Here is a 16226-nt window from a genome sequence, read left to right on the forward strand (position 1 = left end):
GATGCAATAAAGCTTTGCTGCAGAAGGATCCTGTGTTCCGTGTGCGTTCTTGCTGGCGAGACGATAGCGCAGGACAGTCGGCACTGGAAACCTGGGAACACCTCACCATCGCCGGCCCCGAGGAGACCCCCCCCCCCCAGTCGCGGGGTGGATTCAGAACTGCAGGACAAGGTAAGCTCTGAGAGGTATGTTTGGTCTTGATCTTTCTCCTCCTTGGGAAGGGGCAGTAGAAACCTTTGTGATTATTCTTGCAGCACTCATCCTGTTTCTTTTGGTTTCGTTGTGCACTCACCACGGGTGGTGTTTATTACCGACCACCGCCAGACACAGTTAGATGGACGTAGATAAGCCACGGTGCCTACCTGATACATAAGCCTCTCCTGTAGATAAAGGAGCAGTATGGGGGCTTCACAATCAGTAGTCACGGTGCTACAGTCTCTCTTAAAACAACGCGACTTGAAAGTCTCGGCAAAAACTCTAGATTGCTTTGTTAGGGAGGTGGATCGCATAGCGCCATGGTACACGTGCTCCGGATCCCTGACACTTGCTTCATGGGAAAAGTTAAGAGGGGATTTGGTCAGAGAACAACAGCATGGGAAATTGAAGGCAGGGACTATGCTGCTTTGGAAACTCATAAAATCATGCCTAGAGGATGAGAGACGCCGCCCATCAGTGAAGGCAGGACAGGGAGTGTTGGAGGAGGTTCAGGACAGCATGTCAGAAACAGAGTGGGGTGAGAGAGTAGGAGCTATGAAGAAAAAGGGTGTACCTAAGAAAAAAGGCCCTTCCACGGGCCTTGGATCCGAGGAAGTGAGAGACAGGGGAAAGGATGCCCCGGGAGAGAAAATGAAAGAAAAGGAGAAACCGCCAAAAGGAAAGAACCTTTACCCAGTAAAAGAACTTGAGGCTCTGGGACTTGATAGCTCAGATTCAGATACTGGACTCAGTCCCTCAGAGGAGGAGGATTTAGAGGAAGAGGCAGCTCGCTATGAGGAAGAAAGGTATCATCCAGATGAAAGGCAAGCGAAGAGATCAGAGAAAAAACTTAGGGTCACTGGGGGCACAGGGCAGGCTGCCTCTCGGCTTTCTGGCCCTAGTGCTCCTCCACCTTATGTGGAAATTTTCTATTCTGACTCTTTCCTCTCTAGAGAGGAACAAAAAAAAACTACATCAGGCATTTCCGGTCTTTGAGGGTGCTGAAGGGGGACGCGTACATGTGCCCGTGGAGTACATTCAGATAAAGGAACTTGCCGAGTCTGTATGTAATTATGGGGTCAGTGCTAATTTTACCGTATCTCAAGTTGAAAGACTTGCAACTTTAGCCTTGACCCCAGGAGACTGGTAGACCACAACAAAGGCAGCCCTCACTAGCATGGGTCAATATATGGAATGGAAAGCCTTATGGTATGATGCCTCCCAAGCACAAGCTAAGATTAATGCTATTGCGGAGGGAGATCAGAGAAACTGGACATTTGATCTATTGACAGGACAGGGACAATATGCTGCCAATCAGACAACTTATAATTAGGGAGCATATTCTCCGATCTCAGCTGCTGCCATTAAGGCCTGGAAGGCACTTTCCAAGAAAGGGGAATCAGGGGGACATTTAACAAAGATCATACAAGGCCCCCAGGAGCCTTTCTCAGACTTTGTAGCTAGAATGACTGAAGCAGCAGGAAGAATTTTTGGAGATCCTGAGCAAGCTATGCCGTTAATAGAACAGCTCGTTTATGAACAAGCTACACAAGAATGTAGAGCAGCAATTACACCTAGAAAGAGTAAAGGACTGCAGGATTGGTTAAGGGTATGCCGTGAGCTTGGAGGCCCCTTAACTAATGCAGGGCTAGCGGCCATTCTGCAAGGACAGAGACGTCCAACCACCTCAGACCATAAGGTTTGTTACAATTGTGGCAAACCCGGACACTTAAAGAAGGATTGCCGTGCCCTTAACAAGAAACAAGCTCCTGGCATTTGCACAAAATGTAGAAAGGGTTACCATTGGGTTGACGAATGTCGCTCTGTTAGGGATATCACAGGAAGATTGCTGCAGCCAGGACAGCCAGGAGAAAATGAGAACAGCTCAAAAAACAGGCTTCAGGGCCCCAGGTCTCAGGGCCCCAAAACATATGGGACTCCAATGAACAAAAGCTGGACGCCTCCGTCCGTAGAGCAACACAGGGCTCAGCAGGATTGGACCTGCGTTCCACTGCCCAATTCATGTTAATGCCACAGATGGGTATACAACCCATACCTACAGACTTCAAGGGACCCCTACCAGCAGGAAGTATGGGACTAATTCTTGGCCGTTCTTCTTTGACAATGAAAGGACTCATTGTTCACCCTGGAGTTGTAGATCAAGATTATGAAGGAGAACTTCAAGTTCTCTGCTCCAGCCCTCAAGGTGTTTTTTCCATCTCACCAGGAGACAGGATTGCTCAGCTAGTAATCCTGCCAAGTTTGCATGACCACTTTCCCTCTTCCGATCTCCCTCGAGGAACAAGGAGGTTTGGCTCCTCTGGAAATGATTCAGCCTATCTGGTCATGAATCTTGATTCCAGACCATCCTGGGAATTACTAATAGAAGGAAAAACTTTCAAAGGCATTTTAGATACAGGGGCGGACAAAAGCATTGTTTCTTCCCATTGGTGGCCAAAATCTTGGCCTGTAAGAGAATCATCCCATTCCCTACAGGGATTAGGGTATGAAGCCATCCCCACAATTAGTTCATGTTCCTTGAATTGGCAAGCCCCTGAAGGACAATCTGGTAGCTTTGTTCCTTATGTTCTCCCTCTCCCTGTTAATCTATGGGGAAGAGACATATTGCAGGCCTTAGGTTTGGTTTTATCCAATGAATACTCACTGCCAGCTACCCAAATGATGAAGAAAATGGGATATAAGGAAGGCAAAGGACTTGGAAAGGCAGAACAGGGTCGACTGGAGCCTGTCCTGCAGGAGGGCATTAAAGGAAGGAAGGGCTTGGGTTTTTCCTAGGGGCCGTTGAGGGCGCTATACCCATACCTTGGCTCACAGAGGAAGCTGTGTGGGTTCCTCAATGGCCTCTTTCCTCTGAAAAGCTTGAGGCAGGTACTACCCTGGTAAATGAACAATTGAGACTTGGGCATTTAGAACCCTCCACATCACCTTGGAATACTCCTATTTTTGTAATTAAAAAGAAGTCAGGAAAGTGGAGACTTTTGCATGACTTGAGAGCTATTAATGCACAGATGCAATTACTAGGGTCAATTCAACGCAGCTTACTGCTGATTTCAGCTTTGCTGAAATTAGGAGATTATAGTAATAGATATTAAGGATTGCTTTTTTTCAATCCCCTTGTGTCCCCAAGATAAGCAAAGATTTGCTTTTATGGTTCCAGCAATTAATCATGTAGAACCCGATAAGAGATATCAATGGAAGGTTCTGCCACAAGGGATGGCAAATAGTTCCACCATATGTCAGTTGTATGTACAATTAGCCCTAAGCTCGATAAGAGAACAATTTCCCTCCCTGCTTTTGGTACATTACATGGATGACATCTTACTGTGTAATAAAGATTTGGATATTTTGGAAGAAGCCTTTCCCATTCTGGTGAGAACTTTAGAGCAATGGGGACTGCACGTTGCCACAGAAAAGGTGCAGATTGCAAAAATGGGAACCTTTTTTGGGTCCATAATTTATCCTGATAAGGTTGTTCCTCAGAAGTTAGAGATTCGTAGAGATTATTTACATACCCTAAATGATTTTCAGAAGTTATTAGGGGATATAAATTGGCTGAGACCATTTTTGAAAATTTCATCTGCAGAGTTAAAACCTTTATTTGATATTTTGGAAGGGGATTCTCATATCTCCTCCCCTAGGGCCCTTACTCCTGCTGCGAATCAGGCTTTGCAGACAGTAGAAAATGCTTTGCAAAAGGCTCAATTACAACGCATTGATGAGTCACAACCTTTTGATTTGTGTGTCTTTAAGACAGCCCAGTTGCCAACCGCAGTTTTGTGGCAAAATGGACCCTTATTATGGGTTCATCCAAATGCATCTCCTGCAAAAATGATAGATTGGTATCCTAATGCAATTGCATAACTTGTGCTTCGAGGAATAAAAGCAGCTATTACTCATTTTGGACAAGACCTTAATTCCTTGATTGTGCCATATACTGCTGCGAAAATTCAAACCTTGGCAGCTACATCTAATGATTGGGCAATTCTAGTCACCTCCTTTTCAGGACAGATTGACAATCATTATCCAAAGCATCCAATCTTACAGTTTGCCCTGAGTCAGGCTATAGTGTTTCTGCAAGTAACAGCCAAGAATCCACTCACAGATGGGATTGTACTGTACACTGATGGGTCAAAAACTGGTATAGGTGCTTATGTGGTTAATGGTAAGGTAGTATCTAAGCAATATAATGAAACCTCACCTCAAGTTGTGGAATGTTTAGTGGTACTGGAGGTTCTTGGGGCCTTCCCAGGACCGCTTAATATTGTGTCTGATTCTTCCTATGTAGTTAATGCAGTTAATCTCCTTGAGACAGCTGGGGTAATAAAATCCTCCAGTAGAGTTGCCAACATTTTTCAACAAATACAATTTGCCTTATTAAATAGATGGTTCCCTGTTTATATTACTCATGTCAAGGCACATTCGAGCCTCCCTGGCCCTATGTCTCTGGGAAATGATTTGGCGAGCAAAGCCACTAAGGTTATGGCTGTTGCTCTGTCTTCCCAGGCAGAAGCTGCAAAAGAATTTCATAAGCGCTTTCATGTGACAGCTGAAACTTTACGCCGCCGCTTTGCATTAACTAGAAAAGAAGCTAGAGAAATTGTTATTCAATGCCAAAATTGCTGTGAATTCTTACCTATCCCTCATGTGGGAATAAACCCACGTGGCATAAGGCCTTTACAGGTCTGGCAGATGGATGTCACACATATTCCTTCTTTTGGAAGAAGTCAATATTTACATGTGTCAATTGACACTTGTTATGGCATTATGTTTGCCACACCCTTAACGGGAAAAAAGGCCTCGCATGTGATACAACATTGTCTGGAGGCATGGAGTGCTTGGGGAAAGCCAAAGGTTTTAAAAACTGACAATGGTCCAGCCTACACCTCAACAAAATTCCAACAATTCTGCCATCAAATGGATGTCACTCATCTCACTGGCCTTCCCTATAACCCTCAGGGTCAAGGCATTGTAGAACGTGCTCACCGCACCATCAAATCGTATTTAATAAAACAAAAAGGGGGAACTGATGAAGTGTTACCCCACATACCATGAGTAGTTGTCTCTATGGCACTCTTTACCATTAATTTTTTTAATCTTGATGAGCAGGGACACTCTGCGGCTGACAAACACTACTCAGAACCTGACAGGCCAAAGGAAATGGTCAAATGGAAAGATGTATTGTCTGGTTCTTGGAAAGGCCCGGATCCTATTTTAATAAGATCCAGGGGAGCTGTTTGTGCTTTTTCCACAGGAAGAAGAAAACCTGTTCTGGGTGCCTGAAAGATTGATGTGCCGGATTCTGACAAAAAGAAATGAAGACACTATGGAGCCCTCGACCGCTTCGGCCGATCTGTTGGACGATGATACTGATATGGGTTGCTAGTATCTGGGGAGAACAGAGATGGCAATATTGTCTGCCTTCCCGAAGCCCATGCCTGTCCGGCATGATGCAGTTGTTTTCCCTAAGATTTTTACAACTAATAAAACTTTAGAACTGCCATACTTACCATATGATCCCACCTGGGCACCACTAGGGGAAAATCGTTCTCTATCGGAAAAAGGTTCTCTCTGTTTTCAAATTGATGTAACGCAAGAATGCAACAAGCTCACAGGCCGAGCCTTAGGAATGTTTGATGGGCAGAAAGGAGGCTGGGTGGGGCGAACCCAGGATACTACTGATCCAGATAAAACGATTACAAACCGGACCTTCTGGCAAGAGGCAATTTGGATTAATGGCACATTTCTATCGCCTAATTTTACAGACAGAGAACATCCTCGTCAACCCAGAATAGCCCCCCATTGTAGTTGGGAGGATGAGGGGCTAATCCCACCCTGGTCTGATTGTCAATCTTCCATTACTCGCTGGACTGATAAAGGTAGAACCTTTACCTTCTCCCCCAACATGATGGTAGACCCAGGGACGGAATTCGTTATGAAACAGGGACTCTTTCTACAGGACTTTAGAATGCACCCCTTTCATAAGTGGGTGCTTTGTGGAATTAATGGCAGCTGTACAGATCTCAATCCCTTGGTCTTTATCCAAGGGGAGCTGCTGTAAAGGCATCCTTTACTGGTACTTCAAAATTTGTTCAGTACTGGGAGCTAAATTCTGCTACCCAGAGACCTGATGGAACTACAGAAACATATATTAATTCTACTGTAGAAATCACTGGGTTTAATAAAACCTTGGTGAATCAGACTAGTTACCCACCTATCCCCATCTGTGTATACCTCCCTTTTTTGTTTATCCTTTCAAATGGTTCATTTGCAGATTGCTCTAATGACTCCTGTTGGATATCACAATGCTGGAATTCAAAACAGGCTAGTCATGCCATGGTTGCCAGAGTTCCACGGTGGATTCCTGTCCTCGTGGAGACCCCTTCCACCTTGTCTTTGTTCAGGCAGAAGAGAAACTTCAGTATAACTGCAGCCATTGTGGTGTGCAATCTCCTTTAGTGTGGTTGCTGTAACAGCTGCTGGGGTTGCCATGGCGACCACAGTCCAAACAGGCACAGCCCTAGATCAATTATCAGCCACAGTGGCAGATGCTGTTAATCTTCACACCTCCACTAGTGCCCAGTTGAAGGGCAGATTAATGGTTGTTAACCAACGCCTTGATCTAGTAGAGGAAAGACTAGATATTCTCTTTTCATTGGCCCAATTGGGATGTGAAAGAAAATTGGGGCACTTTGCATTACCAGCGTACAATATGAAAACTTCACTTGGGCAGCTAATTTGTCTAGGCAATTGTCATTGTATCTTGCAGGAAACTGGTCAGAAGGATTTGACGAGACTCTTGAGTCCTTGAGGGCAGCAGTGTTGGCTATCAACTCGACACGAGTGGACTTGTCGCTGACAGAGGGACTCTCTTCCTGGATTTCTTCAGCCTTTTCTTACTTCAAAGAGTGGGTGGGGGTGGTTCTGTTTGGCGCAGCCCTGTGTTGTAGATTAGTGTTCATGCTATGGTTGGTTTGCAAGCTCAGATCTCAACAGAAACATGACAAGGTGGTAATCACTCAAGCACTAGTAGCAATTGAACAAGGGGCCTCCCCTGAAATTTAGCTATCCATGCTTAAGGCTTAATTGACATCTGAGCTCTCTGCTCTTGCATCCCAAGGATCTGTGGATCCATTGCACTGGGATGAGAGAGGCTCACTGTCTAATGGCTGGCCTTGATTGTAGAGTTCACCCTAGGCCTTCCAGCAGTTACTGTTGCATAACACTGTGGTTTCCAGAGATGGGCAACTTTCCTCATACACAGACCAACCTAAGACATGGGGCCCGGTGGTGATAGGGCTTCCCTATAACGGGTAAGGCTGTGGCATCGAAGGAATGACCTAAAACAGGAATCACAGCAGATGGACAGAGCTTCATTGCCTAGACCAGCCTTGTCTTAATAAAACAAAAAGGGGGAGATGTGGGAAGCCACGCCATCATTTCACAATCGCCATCACAAGATGGCACCGGCTTCCGCTTAACTGGTAAACAAGCAATATGCGTATGTGCAAGAGTGTTTTCACGCCAAGTCGCTGCCTATCCTGGGGCGTGTAAATGAGGTCATGGGTGAGCAGCTAATCAGGTGTGGACACACCGACTGAGGTGTATATAAGCAGTGCCTTTTTGGGGCTCGGGGTCTTCCTCTCCAAGATGCAATAAAGCTTTGCTGCAGAAGGATCCTGTGTTCCGTGTGCGTTCTTGCTGGCGAGACAATAGTGCGGGACAACAGAATTTTTACTCTTGGGCTATTTTCTTTTTACCTTTAAACAGAGCTGTGTGACCAGTCCATCCCTGAAGAAGGGCTTTGGGAAGACACTCTTAAGACAAACATGCTTGTATCTGAAGTAGGAGGCCAAGGTCAGCTCCAGAGCTAGCCATGCAACAAGTTCAGTCAGCACATATGTTGATGGGTATAGTGTGTTACACTCTGCAATCTTCAGCATCCCAAGTGGCCTTCTGAACTCACACAGCTTCCCTTATTAGAGAATAAAAAGTGCTGGTGTTTCCTTGTTCTGTCTACACCTACTTTCTTTTCTCAAGGGATGTTTTCTGGCTTATTTTAACTATCTGGCTAATCTTATATCTATATTAAATATCTTCATGGCTACCATCTATTTATTTCAGGCTTTATATGTATTATATAGTGTAGTTTTCACAAAAACCCAAGTAGAATTCTCAATGCAGAGAAATCACAGTCAAGAGTCAGCAAAGTTAAATAGTCAGCCCAAAGTGATATTTCTAGCTGATGCTAACATTCATATATGAGTCGGAGACACCCTGACTCCAAATCTTATGCTTGTGTATGGGATCCTTGCTGCCTGGTGTGCAAACGGGAGATGGAAGAAAGGTTGTAAAATCTATTCATGGTTCCTTAAAATCTTTTGTTTCAGAAGAGCACTTTAGACAACATGGTTGTGGAGATCTAAATAGAAGAGCAGGAAAGCCAACTTTTTGATTGTTTAACTTATGAATTTTTCAGATATATCATATTATTTAATATTTGACCCTCACAATAAAAAGTTAGTTTGAATGTTAGTTCAAATGACAGAATGCACTTTTTGCTTCTTGCCTGCCAGTCTTCTTCTTCTTTCCTTCATTTTTTCCTCCTTTTTATTCCTTTCTGTTTTGCATTTTGGTTTCAGTTCTGGGCTTAGCATGTATATTGAAAGGCAGGTGAGAGGACTGTGGTTCAGATCCATAGGCATACATAAGTGATGGGCAGATGTGAGGGGTGGCTTGCAATTCCAGCCTCAGAAAGCAAATCCTTGGGGCAAGGTGATCAGCTATACTAGCCATATTAATCCTTAGGTTGGATTGAGAGACTTTCTGAGAGATTTGGGTGGTACAGCAATTAAGGAAGATTCCAGACACCAATCTCAGCCTGCATTTTCAGGTACACACATATACATGCACTTCTGCACACGTGTATATGCATGTGCATATACTCACATACCATAAACACATGTACACAGTAAAAAAATCTGTTTACAAAATCCTTTGGAAAGTCAATTATGTAATTGATGGCACCTTATCTTCAAATACTTGAGGAGGATTCTGGGTCGAAATAAAAGCAGCTCTGTTCATTTCTCTGGCAAGTGTTACATTCCTAGAACAGAGAGTTCTTTTTAAGTATTTTGATTAGTTGTAACAAAGATTATGTTTCAAGTTCCCAAAGTGTTTCTCCTAAATAACAATGTGAACTCCTGTCTTGCTGAGCCCTCTCATCGTTCTCCCTCTGGGATCAACTGTAGATGGCAGACATCCAAAAGTGTCTTTCGTCTCTTTGAAGTCACTTAGTTTGTTGTCAGATTTATTAAGAGTCAGAGACTCAGACCTCCTGGACCCAATAAACCAGGGTAAGCCACCCTTCTTCAATAAATCAAGTAATGATAAAAACGGGGAAAGTTATTGAGTGTGGCCACATTGAGAATATGGCCCTGGGAGGTCACTGGGTCTCTCTGTCTCTCCTCCCAGTGTAGCCACATAGAACAAATTCCCTCTGTCTGCTTTTCACTGTTAATTCTTTGCTTAACTGGCTTATTAAGGATGGGTGGCTCTGATAAAGCACTGTTCTCCAAGCCAAACTACCACTATTGTCATGAATTCAACTGTGCCTGCCTGTGAGAGATTACCACAGCTGGTCTTGTTGACTGTTGATTACCTCACAACACAGTAGTTGACAGTCATATGATGTGTACAGGACTATTTTCTGAGCCAATCTGTCATCCTCCCAAGTTCAGCTGTGTCACTTGCAACAGACTGTCACAGGTAGGCTTGTGGGTTTATTGACTGTTGAGAAGTCCTCATAGAAGGAGAGGCAGGGGAAGTCATGTGATTCCCATCCAAGTGTCCAGCCATGCCTCCCTAACCAGTTGTATATAATTCTTTTCTAACTGCAAATGGCCCCAGGAAAGGGCTTGAAGTACATAGGCTAGGAAGGACTAGAGAGGGGACTCCATCTTTGGAGCCATGAGGTACTCTCATCTATACGGGCTGCAAACCTTCTAGTGTGGCTGCTTTATGCTCCTAACTTCTCCATTGCTCTGTAAGTAAGCCTGATATACCCATTGGTTCCTCAGAGTGAACTGGTGGCGAACTGTACCTCAGTTTGGCTGCAATGTTATAAGGAAGAGAGGCAGACATTGCCTAGTTTCCCCTCACCACAGAGAATTCTTACAACAGTGGCTGAACCTGGTTTTTTTTGGGGGGGGTAAAGAGGGCCCAGGTTGTTACTCTTGTAACTTTCATTTTAAAAGGGGGATATGGTGGGCCTCAGTTTCAAACCATCCTTTCTCCTTACTCAGTGTATTAGTCTGGGTTCTCTAGAGTCACAGAACTTATGGAATGTCTTTGTGTATATGGAGGGAATTTATTATGATGACTTATAGTCTGTAGTCTAACTACCTGAACGATGGTCAGCTGTGAATGAGAAGTCCAAGAATCTAGTAGTTGCTCAGTCCCACGAGGCTAGTTGTTTCAGCTGGTCTTCTGTAGAAGTAGATTCCAACAGATGTGCTGGCAAGTAAATATAAGCAGGCAAAGAAAAACAAATCTTCCTTCTTCCAATGTCCTTATGCAGGTCTCCAGAAGAATTTGTGGCCCAGATTAAAGGTGTGTGCCACCATGCCTGGATCTGGGACTTGTTTTGTCCCAAACTGACCTTGAACTCAGAGATCTCCTTTCCTCAGTTTCCTGGGATTAAAGGCATGAACTACCTTGCCTGGGCCTAAGCTTTTCATAGCCACTATGGCTCAAGATCTCCATGCTAAGATCCAGGTCAGAAACGTGTGTCTTCCAGACTCAGGATCTGGATCACAGGTGAGCCCTTCAATTCTGGATTGTAGTTCATTCCAGATAGAGTCAAGTTGACAACCAAAACTAGCCATTACATGCACTATTCTTCCCTAAGACTATTCTGTGTTCATATCTACAACTGCCTTATCAGGCAATGGATCTTAAATCTGTCACAATCCAGACCACCCATCATATCTTTCTGCCTTTTAAATTTTGATGGAACAACCAACGTCTGCGGTACATCATGCACCAAATAAAAGCATTTTCCCTTCACTCTGCCCTTCTCCTTGCTTCAGCAAATGGCGGCGTTAACTGCCCAAATTAAAACTTAGGTGGTTTTTAAATTTTTTTCATTTCTTCTTTTCCTCCATATTCTCCACCCTATAAATTGGACCTGTTTTCCAAGTGTCTCTGGAATCCACATTCCTCTCTCTGTTGGGAACTCTACTGAACTGGTCGATATTCAAGTAGCTGATTTTAAAATGAGCCAAAGTGGAAATAATAACCAAGTCTTTGATAGTTTAGCCGAAATAGTCCAAGGGTGAGGTTGAACCAGGAGAAACGCTGTTGCTCCTTGTTTTCTCCTGGGTGAGAAAATATGATGATAGAATCCATTTACCATTAAAAGAGCCACAAGTGAAAGGTTAGAGGTGGAGCCAAAGATGAATAAGATATGAGAAGGCTAGCTGTGGGAAAACAGTAAGTGTTGAGTTCAAAAGGGGAAAGTGTCTTTAAGACTCAGTGATAAGGAAAATTCCTCCAACGGGAGGTGCGCAGATGAGGAATGCAGACTTATGAAAGTACGGCCAACAGTATACAACCCTGTGACCACAGAGACCACTATGGCTTGGCTCTGTGCCATGTCAGCTGTAGAAAAGACATGCTTTTCCCTATGAGTCCTACCAGAGAAAGCTCGTAATTATCTATGGCCAAGTTTGAAAGATTACCCAGGATTTTGCCCAGATCTAGTCCTAATTCCAGGACCTCTGTCCAGAAACCCCAGTCTGAGATATAGTCCTCTCTAGCCTCCAGAGCTACAAGATCCTCCTCATAGGTGCCCTCAAGCCTGTTGCCTTAGTTTAGGCTTCCATTGCTATGAAGAGGCACCATGACTATGACAACTCTTATAAAGAACAACATTTAATTGGGGCTGGCTTGCAGTTACAGAGGTTCAGTCCTTTGTCATCATGGCGGGAGCATGGCAGTGTGCAGGCAGACATTGCAGTGTTCAGGCTGGAGGAGTGGAGAGTGTTATATCTTGATCTGAAGGCCACCAAGAAAAGAGACTCTCTCAATGGGCAGCCAGGAGGAGGGTCTCACTCTTCTACACTGGGTGAAGCTTGAGCATAGGACTTTAAAGCCCACCGCACAAGGATGAACTTCCTTCAACAAGGCCACACCTTCTAATAGTGCCACTTCTCATGGGCCAAGCATATTCAAACCACCACACCAGTCTTCCCATCTTCCAGCCTGCTTTTTATTAGATTTGTCCATGGGTGTGGTGTATGCTTGCAGCATACGTACACACAGGAGGAGGTTCATGTGCACACATATGCAGAGGCCAAAGAGGATGTTGGATATCCTCCTCTATTACATTGCACCTAATTCTTTTGAGACAAGGTCTCCCTCTAGATCTTGTGCTCATGTTCTTTCAGCTAGGCTGGAAGCTGGTAAGCCCCAGTGATCCTGTCCAGTCTCTGCCCCCAACTCCCATCAACATCATTGGGGTTACAGGTACATACAGAATCATACCTGGCTTGTTACATAGTTGGTAAGATCTGAACTCAGTTTCTCATGAACAATAAGGGCTCTTATCCTCTGAGCCATTCTCTAACCCCCCAAACTGTTTTCTATAAAGAAGCCAAAGAGGATTTTTGTTGATTTTTTTTTTTTTGAGACTGGTCTTGATATGTAGGCCAGGTAGGCCTTGAACTTGTGACTCTTCTGCTTCAGCTTCCTGAATGCTGAGATTACAAGTGTGCATTTGTGTTTGCTCTTCAAAGAGATCTTAATCAGTAAGAACCCAAAAGGAAATGGACTTTCACTCAAACAGTTATAAATGAAAAGCTTTGACAATGGGTCTAGTTAGAAAGGTGTGTCAGGATTAAGGAAACTAGAAATAAGTGAAGCTGTCTTCATCTGTAGGTCTGAAGGGGCAAGATTGGTTATCCAGAGGAAGCAGGGTATCTGGCAGGACCTGTAGTCAAGGTGTCACACTGTGACAGATGTAGTGCTGAAGCAAGGGGAGCCAGGACATGGATAGCCCGTGAAATGGACCCTACTGGAAGCCAGCAGGCAGGGTACCAGGATGAAGGTCCCCATGGGGATCCACTATCCAGGCAGAAGCAGAGGATACATCTGGAATTAGTGAAATTTGAGCAACTCTTCTCCTTGATGCTACCAATTTGGTCACCCTGCACGTTGTGAGGATGCCCAGATCCTGGATGTATGTGGTTTCAAGACCCTTCCTGGGCTGGGCTGGCACTTCCTTGCTACTTCACCACATGCTTTAGCCCCTCATCCTCTCCGCCTCAGTGACACTCAGCTTATTTGGCTCCCTCATATCCACAACTTTGTCTTTAGTCCTGACATGTGCCACCCACTCATTGTATTTCAACTAAATTGTCACAGCAGAAATTGTCTTGGCTTACCATCAGTTCCCAGATCCTAGTTCTACACCAAACTCTTCAGCAAATACTCCTTTTTTTTTCTATTGGTTTTTTGAGACAGGTTTTCTCTGTGTATCCACAGCTGTCTTGGAATTCACTCTGTAGAGCAGGCTGGCCTCGAACTCAGAGATCCACCTGCCATTGCTTTCTAAGTGCTGAGATTAGAGGTGTGTGCCACCACTCCCCAGTTTAACAAATATTTATTTATTTATTAATTTATTTTTGTTTTTTCAAGACAGGGTTTCTCTGTGTAGCTCTGGATGTCCTGGAACTCACTCTATAGACCAGGCTGCCCTCGAACTCGGAAATCCGCCTGACTCTGCCTCCCAAGTGCTGGGATTAAAGGTGTGTGCCACCACCGCCCGGCTTAACCAATATTTCTTGTAGCTCCCATCATACTAAAAACTTTTGGGGAGCACAGACAACATCTATCATGTTCAGAATTGTATTCCTAGAATGCATCTAGTACTGGTAAGTACTTAAATACTTATGGATTGAACACATATTTGGTATATTATAGGAGCATTTTTGTTGATTGTCCTTCAGTTCACAGAAGCTGTGTGTCTAATCTGCTTAGTGGGCTGGCTTCCACAACAGTGTGAACCAATTCTTTCTTACATGTACATATTCATATACTCATATATGTTACATACATTATTAAATGTGTGTATATAGTACATATATGTAACATGTATATGGGTAATGCTAAGTGATATTATTTTAGTAATCCAAGAGTGGGGTCTAAAACTCATCACTTAGCATCATACACTACAACAGAAGTTTAATGAAGAAATGCCTCATGATCACACAAGTACTTAATAAAATTCAGTGACCTTGCCTAGTAAAACTCTTCACTTAATGAATTAATGGTTTGTTTCATCTTACACTTTATAGTCCATCATCTTGGGAAGTCAGGACAGCAGCTTAAGGCAGGAACAAAAGCAGAGCTCATAAGGGAAAGGTGTTTGCTGGTTTGCCCAGCTATCTTTCTAAAACTTAGGCCTGTCTGCATCAGATAGCAACACTCACAGTGGGCTGGGTCCCCCTACATTAATTAGCAATTAAGAAACTTCCACAGGACATTCTGATGGGGCAGTTGTTCAGATGAGGTTCCTTTCCCCCTGGGGAAGGGACTACATTTGTGTCAAGTTGACAAAAAAACTAACCCTCACAGTTAATTTTACCTAAAAACACAAAAGGATGGGTGGATCTTGGATCCACCAAGGAGCATGTTCTATCATTGAAGGATGGACAAAGATGAAGACAGTTAGCTGAGCCCACTGTGACAGAAATACAGGGGTTTCTGTTTCCAAACACTTGCAACATTCAAGGTGCTATTTGGGGTACACAGAACATAGGGTTTTCTGTAGTCCTAAGGTCACAGTTGTACAGTCAGAGGCAAGGAGGGGTCTGGTGCACTTGACCTTAGGAAGAAAGAACTTAGGAGCCCCCATATCTTGTCTCCTGGTATACCTTTCCCTTTTCTATTAGTTTTGAGTTTATGTGTATGGGTGTTTTGCCTGCATGTATGCCTGTGTACCACTTATGGGCCTGGTCCTTCTGAAGCCAGAAGAGGGAATCAGATTCCCTGGGCCTGGAGTTGGATAGTGTTGTGCGCTGCCATGTGGTTGCTGGGAATTAAACTGTGGTCCTCTCGAAGAGCAGCTAGTGCTCTTAACCTCTGAGCCATCTCTCCAGCCCCACTCCTGATGTACCTTTAAAGTAAACAGCCAAGGCCCTAAGGTATAGATGTGAAGAGGTGAATTAGTTACAATAATTTCTTCTTGGTGTTAAAATACCACTCCATTTTCTTCCCTGGATAACTAATTTCTTCTCTCCACAGTTCCTCTGACAGGGAGATTAGGCCTTGAGGCCAAGGCTTGTTTCCCTAGGAGAGAAAACACAGATGCAAGCACTGGTCAGCTCTGCATTTTGGGAAAGCACAGTGCCACGTTGGTCAGAGAGAGCGTTCCAAAATGGAACCTCAGATGATCTGATAAGTTTCAGTTAGACTGACCCAGAACTAAGTTAGGTAGAAAATGATCCCTCTACCATCTTGATTCTCAGAACTGTCGATAACCATCACTGGATCTGTTTCTGTGGTCCGTCAGTGACCAGTTGTCTAAGGTCCCATGGGTTATAGCCCTCCTCTGCACCCATTACTATAGTCCCACCTTCGTAAAGCCCATCCTTTGTTTCTCCTATTCAGAACCATCTTTTGGTTTTAACCTAATCTGTCTACCAAATCACACTCCCTAGAGCCCTCAAATAAAGTTGTTTTATACTCTCTAGCCTTGATATTGATCATCGCTATTGATTAGATTAAGACCAAACTTTTTTTTTTCAAATAAAAGTTTATTGTATAAAATTAAGGCTTGTATTTTCATAGTTCACCAAAACTAAAAAAAAAAAAAAAAAAAAAAAAAAAAATTAGGTCAAACCATCTCTATAGCCCCTAGGTACACATTCTTCTTCTCTTTATTCTTCCTCCTCCTCTTCCTCTTTTTCATTTTAGTTTTATGTGTTAGTGTTTTTTTCCTACATGTATGT

The 16226-nt window shown here is 43.9% G+C and overlaps 1 pseudogene; it reads left to right on the forward strand.

Annotated features, from left to right (window-relative positions):
- The first annotated feature begins 187 nt into the window (after positions 1–187).
- Positions 188–1191, forward strand: LOC147000151 (uncharacterized; annotated as a pseudogene).
- Positions 1192–16226: the final 15035 nt, after the last annotated feature.

The sequence above is a fragment of the Mus caroli genome, unplaced genomic scaffold (assembly GCF_978045245.1).
Source record: "Mus caroli unplaced genomic scaffold, Mus_caroli_1 scaffold_20, whole genome shotgun sequence".
In the NCBI taxonomy this organism is placed as follows: Eukaryota; Metazoa; Chordata; class Mammalia; order Rodentia; family Muridae; genus Mus; species Mus caroli.